This window comes from Eschrichtius robustus, chromosome 3 (genome assembly GCF_028021215.1).
Source record: "Eschrichtius robustus isolate mEscRob2 chromosome 3, mEscRob2.pri, whole genome shotgun sequence".
In the NCBI taxonomy this organism is placed as follows: Eukaryota; Metazoa; Chordata; class Mammalia; order Artiodactyla; family Eschrichtiidae; genus Eschrichtius; species Eschrichtius robustus.
Window position 1 is genome coordinate 161,186,531 of NC_090826.1, and position 11,214 is coordinate 161,197,744.

The 11,214-nt window shown below is 34.0% G+C and overlaps 1 protein-coding gene across 3 annotated transcripts in view; it reads right to left on the reverse strand.

Annotated features, from left to right (window-relative positions):
* Positions 1–11,214, reverse strand: part of AKT3 (AKT serine/threonine kinase 3) — a 379,319-nt gene that overhangs the window by 41,396 nt on the left and 326,709 nt on the right. The window lies entirely within an intron of this gene.

Below are 11,214 nucleotides of genomic sequence, written 5' to 3' on the forward strand. Positions count from 1 at the left end.
AAAATCTACAAACAACAAATGCTGGAGAGGGTGTGGAGAAAAGGGAACCCTCTTGCACTATTGGTGGGAATGTAAATTGCTACAGCCACTATGGAGAACAGTACGGAGGTTCCGTAAAAAACTAAAAATAGAATTACCATATGGCCCAACAATCCCACTACTGGGCATATACCCAGAGAAAACCATAACTCAAAAAGACACATGCACCCCAATGTTCACTGCAGAACTGTTTACAATAGCCAGGTCATGGAAGCAACCTAAATGTCCATCGAGAGGCGAATGGATAAAGAAGACGTGGTACATATATATAATGGAATATTACTCAGCCATAAAATGGAACAAAATCGGGTCATTTGTAGAGACGTGGATGGACTTAGAGACTGTCATACAGAGTGAAATTAGTCAGAAAGAGAAATACAAATATCATATATTAATGCATATACGTGGAATCTAGAAAAATGGTACAGATGCACCAGTTTGCAAGGCAGAAAGAGACACAGATGTAGAGAACAAACATATGGACACCATGGTGGGAAACGGGTGCGTGGGGGTGGTTGTGGTATGAATTGGGAGATTGGGATTGATACATATACACTAATATGTATAAAATAGATAACATTATAATAAGAACCTGCTGTAAAAACAATAAATAAAATAAAATTCAAAAAATAGAAATTCAGAGATCAGCAACTTAAAACAATCATTCACACACAGAGACACACACACGCACACATATATATATGTATAATAGTAACCTCCTGGTAACCACAAAATATCTATAATAGATATACATACAAAAAAGAAAAAGGAATCCAAACATAACACTAAAGATAGTCATCAAATTACAAAAGAACAAAAGAAGAAAGGGAAAAAAAGGCCTACAAAAACAACCCTAAAACAATTAACAAAATGGCAATAGGAACATACTTATTGATAATTACCTCAAATGTAAATGTACTAAATGCTCCAATCAAAAGACAGAGAGTGGCTGAATAGATACAAAAACAAGACCCGTATATATGCGGCCTACAAGAGACTCACCTCAGATATAATGACACAAACAGACTGAAAGTGAGCGAACTGGAAAAGGTATTCCATGAACATGGAAATGAAAAGAAAGCTAGAGTACAAATACTTATATCAGACAAAATAGACTTTAAAATAAAGACTGCTGCCAGAGACAAAGAAGGACACTACATAATGATCAACGAATCAATCCAAGAAGAAGATATAATAATTGTATATATATATATGCATTCACCCAACATAGGAGTACCTCAATATATAAGGCAAATATTAATGGACATAAAAAGTAACCTAGAGAGAAGAAATCCTCAAGAAAATATTAACAAAGTGAATCCAACAATACATTAAAAGGATCATACACCATGATCATGTGGAATTTATCCTGGGGATGCAAGGATTTTTCAAAATCTGCAAACCAATCAATGTGATACACCACATTAACAAACTGAAGAATAAAAACAACATGATCATCTCACTAGATGCAGAAAAGCTTTTGACAAATTCAACACCCATTTATGATAAAAGCTCTCCAGACAGTGGGCACAGAGGGAACATACCTCAACATAATAAAGGCCATATATGACAAAACCCACAGCTAACATCATACCCAACAGTGAAAAGCTGGAAGCATTTCCTCTAAGATCAGAAACAAGACAAGGATGCCACTCTTGCCATTTTTATTTAACATAGTTTTGGAAGTCCTAGCCATAGCAATCAGACAAGCATAAGAAATAAAAAGAATCCAAACTGGAAAGGAAGAAGTAAAACAGTCATTGTTTGCAGGTGACATGATTGTATACACAGAAAATCCTAAAGACGTTACCAGAAAACTAGTATTGCTCATCAGTGAATTCGGTAAAGTTGCAGGATATAAAATTAACATACAGAAATCTGTTTCATTTCTACACATTAACTACGAACTATCAGAAAAAGAAATTAAGGAAACAATCCCATTTACCATCAAGTCAAAAAGAATAAAATACGTAAGAATAAATCTACCTACGGAGGTAAAAGAACTGTACTTGGAAAACTATGACAATGATGAAAGAAAGTGAAGATGACACAAAAATATGGAAGATATTCAGTGTTCTTGAACTGGAAGAATTTAATATTGTTAAAATGACCATACTACCCAAGGCAATACACAGATTCAATGCAATCTCTAATAAAATACCAATGGCATTTTTCACAGAACTAGAACAAATAATTTTAAAATTTGTATGGAAACACAAAAGACCCGAATAGCCAAGACAATCTTGAGAATGAAGAATGAGCTGGGGCAATCACACTCCCTGACTTCAGACTGTATACAAAGCTACAGGAATCAAAACAGTGTGGTACTGGCTCAAACACAGACACATAGATCAATGGAAGAGAATAGACAGCCCAAAAATAAACCCATGCACTTATGGTCACCTAACCTATGACAAAGGAGGCAAGAATATACAATGGAGAAAAGACAGTCTCTTCAATAAGTGGTGCTGGGAAAACTGGACAGCTACATGTAAAAGAATGAAATTAGAATATTCTCTAACAACATATACAAAAATAAACTCAAAATGGATTAAAGAATTAAATGTAAGACCGGATACTATAAAACTTCTAGAGGAAAACATAGGCAGAACCCTCTTTGACATAAATGGCAGCAATATTTCTTTGGACCTGTTTCCTAAAGCAAAGAAAATAAAGGCAAAAATAAATGGACCTAATTAAACTTAAAAGCTTTTTCATAGCAAAGAAACCATTGACAAAGTGAAAGGACAACCTACTGAATGGGAGAAAATATTTGCAAATGATATGACCGAAAAGGGGTTAATATCCAATATATATAAACAGCTAAAAGACTGAAAATCAAAAAAATAAACAACTCAATTAAAAAATGGACAGAAGAACTGAATAGACATTTTTCCAAAAGGAAATGCAGATGGCCAAGAGGCACATGAAAAGATGCTAATCATCAGGGAAATGCAAATCAAAACCACAATGAGATATCACATCACACCTGTCAGAATGGCTATCATCAAAAAAAAAAAAATGTTGGTGAGGATGTGGAGAAAAGGGAAGTCTTGTACACTGTTGGTAGGAATGTATATTGGTACAGCCATTATGGGATACAGTATGGGGGTTTCTCAAAAAACTAAAACTAGAACTACCATGTAACACAGAAATTCCACTCCTGGGTATAGATTAAAAAAAAAACCCAAATCACTAATTCGTAAAAGATACATGCACCCTAATGTTCACAGCAGTATCATTTACAATTGCAAGATACGGAAGCTACCTAAGTGTCCACCAGCTGATGAATGGAAAAAGATGTGGTTATATATATAGGAATACTGCTCAGCTGTAAAGAAAAAGAATGAAACTTTGCCATTTGCAGCAACATGGATGGACTTGGAGGGTATTATGCTAAGTGAAATAAGTCAGACAGAGAAAGATAAATACTGTAATGATATTACGTATATGTGGAATCTACAAAATATAACAAATTAGTGAATATAACAAAAAAGAAGCAGACTCACCGATATAGAAAACAAACTAGTGGTTATCAGTGGGGAGAGGAAAGGGGGGAGAGGCAATACAGGGGTAGGGAATTAAGAGGTACATACTATTAAGCATAAAATAGGCTACAAGGATATAGTATACAACATGGGGAATATAGCCAATATTTTATGATAACTATAAATGGAGTATAACCTCTAAAAACTGTGAATCAGTATATTGTATACCTGTAACTTATATAACATTGTACACGAACTATACATCAATGAAAAAATTTTTTTAAAAAACCACTCCTGTATGTTACATATGAAAGTTCTTAAGAGAGTAAATCTAAGAGTTCTCGTCACAAGGAATAAAAATGTTTTCTTTTTCTTTTATTTTGTATGTATATGAGATGATGGATGTTTACTAAACTTATTGTGGTTAACATTTCATGATGTATGTAAGTCAAATCGTTATGCTGTACACCTTAAACTTATACAGTGCCGTATGTCAATTATAGCTCAATAAAAGTGGAAGAAAAAAAAGTGAGGGAGGAAAAATCCCAGAAAACAGAAAGCTAAAGAGAGGGAACCCCATGTTCTGAACATAAAGTCTACCCAAAACTCTGGCTGACTCCTGAAACCACAGAACAGACTCTAAGCCCCCTAGTGAAGTCTAAATAAACTGGCTTGACATTTTAACTGCCACCTACTGGAAAGAAGACGGTTTGCAATTTGAGTTCAGCCATGATAAGTTGCCTACTAAAACAAACAACCAAACAAAGAATCAACGTTCTTTGTTATAATCTAACAGAATTCAGAGGCACTACTACATATCGGTCACAATGTCTAGGATAATTTCTAAAATGACTCAACGTAAAAAGAAACAGGAAAAGATGGCCCACGAAAATGACAATCAATGGAGACTGATATTGAGTGACGTGAAGGTTGGAATTAGCACACAAGGATTTTAAAGCAGTTTTTATAACCATGGAGAATGATGTGAAGTAAAATATGTTCATAATGAATAAAGAGACAGGAAATCTAAGCAGAGAAATGGAGACTATTTTAAAAAGAACCAAATAGAAAATCTAAAATGGAAAAATGAGAAACTCACTATATGGGCTTACAACAGATTAAATATTACATATGACTCAGTCTATTCATCAATAGAAATTATCCGTTATGAAGAGCATAGGATAAAAAATTAGAGAAAGTGAAGAGAACTTCAAAGACCTGTGAGACAATATCAAATGGCCTAATATATGTGTAATGGGAATTACAAAAAGACAAGAAACAGACAACAAGACAGAAAATATATTTTAAGAAATAATGGCCCCAAATTCTCCAAAGTTAGTGAAAGATTAGAAACTCAAAAAGTTCAGAAAACTCCAAATAGAATAAATACAAAGAAAACCTCACCTATTCAAATTACATTCAAAAGGCTGAAAACCAAAGTCTATCTATCAAAGTCAAGCAGAGAAGCAGAATCACTCTGTGTGTGTGTGTGTGTGTGTGTGTGTGTGTGTGTGAAGACGCATGTAAAGCCGGGAAAAGAACAAAGTGGAGTCCAGAACCATGAGCTGAAGCTCACAAGATAGTCTGAAACCCATGTTATTTCTTACTGTCTCTGCCCTTAATGGGGACCTTTGCCATGGAGCTAAGCATACACCCCAGCACCGTAGTGGGAAAATCTAAAAGAGGATTCATGGGAAGATGGGTAAATGCAGGTCTGACAAGTGCCTCAGGGCAAGGAGATGAGCTAATAGATGCAACAACACGAGGAGCCACAAAATGGCTGCTGCTTCACTTCTGTCCCGGGAATCTCCCACAAGAACCTCATAAAGCATGGGAATTCTAGAAAATGTAGCCCAGCCTAATCAAACTGACTTATTCTAAGGCCATCACACAGAAATGTATTGAAAGCAGCCAGTGAAATATAACACATAACTTACAAGGTAACAAATAATTGAATAAGCACTCTCTAAACTATGCACTAACAATTTTATATTCAGTGAAAATACCCCTCAGTAATGAAGACAAAATAAAGACATCATCAGATAAAAGAAAACAAATTTCTTGACAGCCAACCTGCACTACAAGAAATGATAACGGAAACTGTTTAGGCTAAAGGGGAATGATACCAGAAAGAAACCCGGATCGTCAAGAAGGAATGAAGAGATGAAACTGTTCTGGAATCAGTGGTGATGGCCGCACAGCTGTGAATATACTAAAACCCACTGAAGTGTATACTTTAAAGGGTGAAGTATATCTCAGAAAAAAAATTTAATTAAAAAAATTGAAGAGCATTTGAAATGGTAAACATGTAGAAAAATAAATACTAAAAGTTCTAACTTAGAATCTGGGACAGATGAAGATTAATCTTCAAATAGGAACACAGAAGTTTAATAAATGAACTGGAACACTTAATATAGTAAGGGTTGGAAGATTCACTTTGGCTCTTTCAGAAGACACATTATTTCATTTAGGTCTCACTCTGTTCCTTGCACTTAAATAGTAAGTAAACATTACTCATTTACAAAGCTGCCATTTCATTGAAATGAGCTATCAACCAAGTGACCAAAATAAACTACTAAGTACCTAAATTACTCTCTAAAATTAAGTTTTCTCTTCTCCTCTGAAGGAAATATTTGGAAAATAAATACACATGTAGTAAGTATAAGTTCAATCTCAAAATGAGCCAAAGATTTCAAATCAATCATGCCTGAATACCTCTTGGTCTTCACTGTTTTATTTATATATATATATAATTTATATAAATAAATAAATAAATATTTCCATACAAAGAATAAAGCTTTAACAGTTAGCATAAAATTGGGCTCTAAAATTTTCAATCTCAGCTAGACCCTCAAGCACTATCCGGAACCTCTTTACATGTCCCTGTTAGGTTTCTCTCTGGTTCCCTCTCCTCTCCCTATATAAGACAGTTGCTCTCCCCAAGCTTTTGACACTGACCATACACATTCTTCTCACTCTAAGAAGGCAGGGCAAGTACAGACTTTAGGTAGGAATTATCCCAACTTCCTAACCAAATATTTATAAACATATTTGCTTCAGTGGGCATTTCTATTTCTTTCCAATCAATGTCTCTACAAAGGTGCCCCACTTCTTTTGTAAAGGCTAATCCCTTCAGCTGTGCTTCATAGATCTTGCTTTTTTCTTATATCTTACCTTTCTCTGTATTCATTAATCTTACAGCTTACTATCTATATATTGTACATCTTACTATCTGTATATTCTCATCATTTTTTTTGCATTTTATTTTATTTTTTAACATCTTTATTGGAGTATAATTGCTTTACAATGGTGTGATAGTTTCTGCTTTATAACAAAGTGAATCAGTTATACATATATATATGTTCCCATATCTCTTCCCTCTTGCTTCTCCCTCCCTCCCACCCTCCCTATCCCACCTCTCTAGGTGGTCACAAAGCACCGAGCTGATCTCCCTGTGCTATGCAGCTGCTTCCCACTAGCTATCTATTTTATGTTTCGTAGTGTATATATGTCCATGCCACTCTCTCACTTTGTCACAGCTTACCCTTCCCCCTCCCCATATCCTCAGGTTCATCCTCTAGCAGGTCTGTGTCTTTACTCCCGTCTTGCCCCTAGGTTCTTCATGACCTTTTTTTTTTTTTCTTAGATTCCATATGTATGTGTTAGCATACGGTATTTATTTTTCTCTTTCTGACTTACTTCACTCTGTATGACAGACTCTAGGTCCATCCACCTCACTACAAATAACTCAATTTCGTTTCTTTTTATGGCTGAGTAATATTCCATTGTATATATGTGCCACATCTTCTTTATCCATTCATCTGTTGATGGACACTTAGGTTGCTTCCATGTCCTGGCTATTGTAAATAGAGCTGCAATGAACATTTTCGTATATGATAACACCATACACAAAAATAAACTCAAAATGGATTAAAGACCTAAATGTAAGGCCAGACACTATCAAACTCTTAGAGGAAAAAACATAGGCAGACCACTATGACATAAATCACAGCAAGATCCTTTTTTGACCCATCTCTTAGAGAAATGGAAATAAAAACAAAAATAAACAAATGGGACCTAGTGAAACTTAAAAGCTTTTGCACAGCAAAGGAAACCATAAACAAGACCAAAAGACAACCCTCAGAATGGGAGAAAATATTTGCAAATGAAGCAACTGACAAAGGATTAATCGCCAAAATTTATAAGCAGCTCATGCAGCTCAATATCAAAAAATCAAACAACCCAATCCAAAAATGGGCAGAAGACCTAAATAGACATTTCTCCAAAGAAGATATACAGATTGCCAACAAACACATGAAAGAATACTCAACATCATTAATCATTAGAGAAATGCAAATCAAAACTACAATGAGATATCATCTCACACCAGTCAGAATGGCCATCATCGAAAAATCTACAAACAATAAATGCTGGAGAGGGTGTGGAGAAAAGGGAAGCCTCTTCCACTGTTGGTGGGAATGTAAATTGATACAGCAACTATGGAGAACAGTATGGAGGTTCTGTAAAAAACTAAAAATAGAACTACCATATGACCCAGCAATCCCACTACTGGGCATATACCCTGAGAAAACCATAATTCAAAAAGAGTTATGTATTCTCATCTTAAATCTTATTTTTCTAGATAACCCCACTTTCAGAGTCCTTATTGGATTTTTCCCCTAAGTATACAGTCGTCCCTCATTATCCATAGGGGATTGGTTCCAGGATCCCCTTAAGATACGAAAATCTGTGGATGCTCAAGTCCCTTATATACAATGGCATAGAAATTGCATATAACCTCTGCACATCCTCCAGCAAACTTTAAGTCATCTCTAGATTACTTATAATACCTAATACAATGTAAATGCTATATAATTAGCTGTAAATACAATGTAAATGCTACAGAAGTAGCTGCCTACCTGTAGCAAATTCAAGTTTTGCTTTTTGGAACTTTCTGGAATTAAGAACTATATTTATATATATATATATATATACACACACACACACACATACACACACACACATATATATACACATATGCACACACACGCACAATTGGTTTGATTCACAGATGCAGAACCCATGGATACAGAGGGCTCACTGTATAGGGAAAACAAAAACAAATATAATCCATTCTATAGGTGAAGTTCCATTTAGATACTGCTTCCTCTTTATTCTTCAAATTTCTTGAGTAGCCCATGCTTGGTATTTCCATTTATTTCACCTTCCATTTGAATTTAAAACATTAAAAAAAAAATATTTCAAGCATAAAGGAAAGAATAGAAAATAATAGAAAAAGAAAACCACACCTAAGTGATGTTAACATTTTGTCACATATACTTCCAAACTTTTGTTTTTTGGAATATAAAACACAGAGATGCAGTAAAATACCCTTCCCTAAGGTTCAAACATTTTAACCTAAAACAATGACAATCACATATTCAAGCAAATACTGTTGTACAGTTACTTTGTATCATTGACATGCAAGTTTTTATACTTTTCTCCCACATATAGACAGTCATGAATATAGTCATCTCCTAGTTCATTCTCAGTTTTTGTAATAATGGTATCACGTTTCCTGAATATCCTTTGTAACATGCCTTTTTATACTTAAATACTTGAGATTCGTCAATATTGATACAAGTCCAAGTTATTAATTTTTTATTCGGTATAATATTCCACTGTAAGAAAAGGACAAAATTTAATTATTATATACTCCCCTGATAAAGATCTTTTTTTTTTCCTTTAAAAATCATATACCCCTTATTTCCTTTTTCTTATCTTATTGTGTTGGCTATAATCTATGATTAAAAACTGCCTAGAATGTGATATTGATAGACATCCTTAACTTGTTCTCACATTTAAAGAAAATATATGTAATATCCAACCAGTACCTATAAAGCTTGTAGAATATTTTTTAATAAAAACTTATTTATTTATTGAAATATAGTTGATTTACCATATTATATTAATTTTAAGTGTACAGCACAGTGATACAGTATTTTTACAGATTGTACTCCATTAAAAGTTATTATAAGATAATGGCTCTAATTCCCGGTGCTATACAACATACCATCATTGTTTATCTATTTTATACATAGTAGTTTCTATCCCTTAATCCTATACCCCTAACTTGCCCCTCCCCTTTTCCCTCTTCCCGTTGGTAACCACTAGTCTGTTTTCTACATCTGTGACTCTATTTCTACTTTGCATATACATTCATTTGTATTATTTTTTAGATTCCACATATAAGTGATATCATACAGTATTTGTCTTTCTTTGTCTGACATTTCATTAAGTATAATATTCTCTCGGCCCATCTATTTTGCTCCTAATGGCAGAATTTCATTCTTTTTGTGGCTGAGTAATATTTCTATATATATTTACACATACACACACACACCATACCTTCTTTATTCATCTGTTGATGAACACATGGGTTGCTTCCACATCCTGGCTATTGTAAGTAGTGCTGATATGAACATTGGGGTGCATGTATCTTTTATGAATTAGTGTTTTCATTTTTTTCTGTATAAATACCCAGAAGTGGAATTGCTGGATCATATGGTAGTTCACTTTTTAGGTTTCTGAGGAAACTACTATTTTCCAAAGTGGCTGCACCAATTTACATTCCCACCAACAGTGTACAAGGTTTCCCTTTTCTCCACATCCTCATCAACATATTTTCTTTGTATACTTTTGGATAATAGCCATTCTGACAGGCATGAGGTGATCTCTCATTGTGGTTTTGATTTGCATTCCTCTGATTAGTGATGTTGAACATCTTTTCATGTGCCAGTTAGCCATCTGTATGTTTCCTTTGGAGAAATGTCTATTCAGATCTTCTAACCATTTTTTGATTGTGTTGCTTGTTTTTCTGATATTGAGTTGTATGAGCTGTTTATATATTTTGGACATTAACCCTTGTTAGTAATATCATTTGCAAATTTTTTTTACCATTCCATAGGATGTCTTTTTGTTTTATTGATGGGTTCCTTTGCTTGTGCAAAAGCTTTTAACTTTAATTAGGTCCTCATGTGTTTATTTTTGCTTTTATTTCTTTTGCATTAGTCATAACACTTTATATAGAAATCCTTAAGGTCTCCACACAAAAACTACTAGAACTAATAAATGAATTCAGCAAAGTTGCAAGATACAAGATTAATATACAGAAACCTGTTACTTTTCCACAGTTTTAATAATGAACTATCAGAAAAAGAAAGTAAAAAAAATCCCATTTAAAATCGTATCAAAAAGAGTAAAATATCAACAAATAAACTTAACCAAGAAGGTGAAAGACCTATACTCTGAAAGCTATAAAACATTGATTAAGGAAATTAATGATGATAAAAAGAAATGGAAAGATATTCCATGCTCTTAGACTGGAAGAATTAATATTGTTAAAACGGTCATAAGACCAAAAGTGATCTACAGATTTAATGCAATCTCTATCAAAACACCCATGACATTTTTCACAGAACTAGAACAGATAATCTTAAAATTCATATGGAAACACAAAAGACCCTGAATTGACAAAGCAATCTTGTTCTTTAACAAAGCTGGAGGTACCACATACTTCAGACTATACTAGAAAGCTATGGTAATCAAAACATAGTACTGGCACAAAAACAGACACACAGATCAATGGAATGGAAAAGAAAGCCCATATATAAACCCAAACACCTAC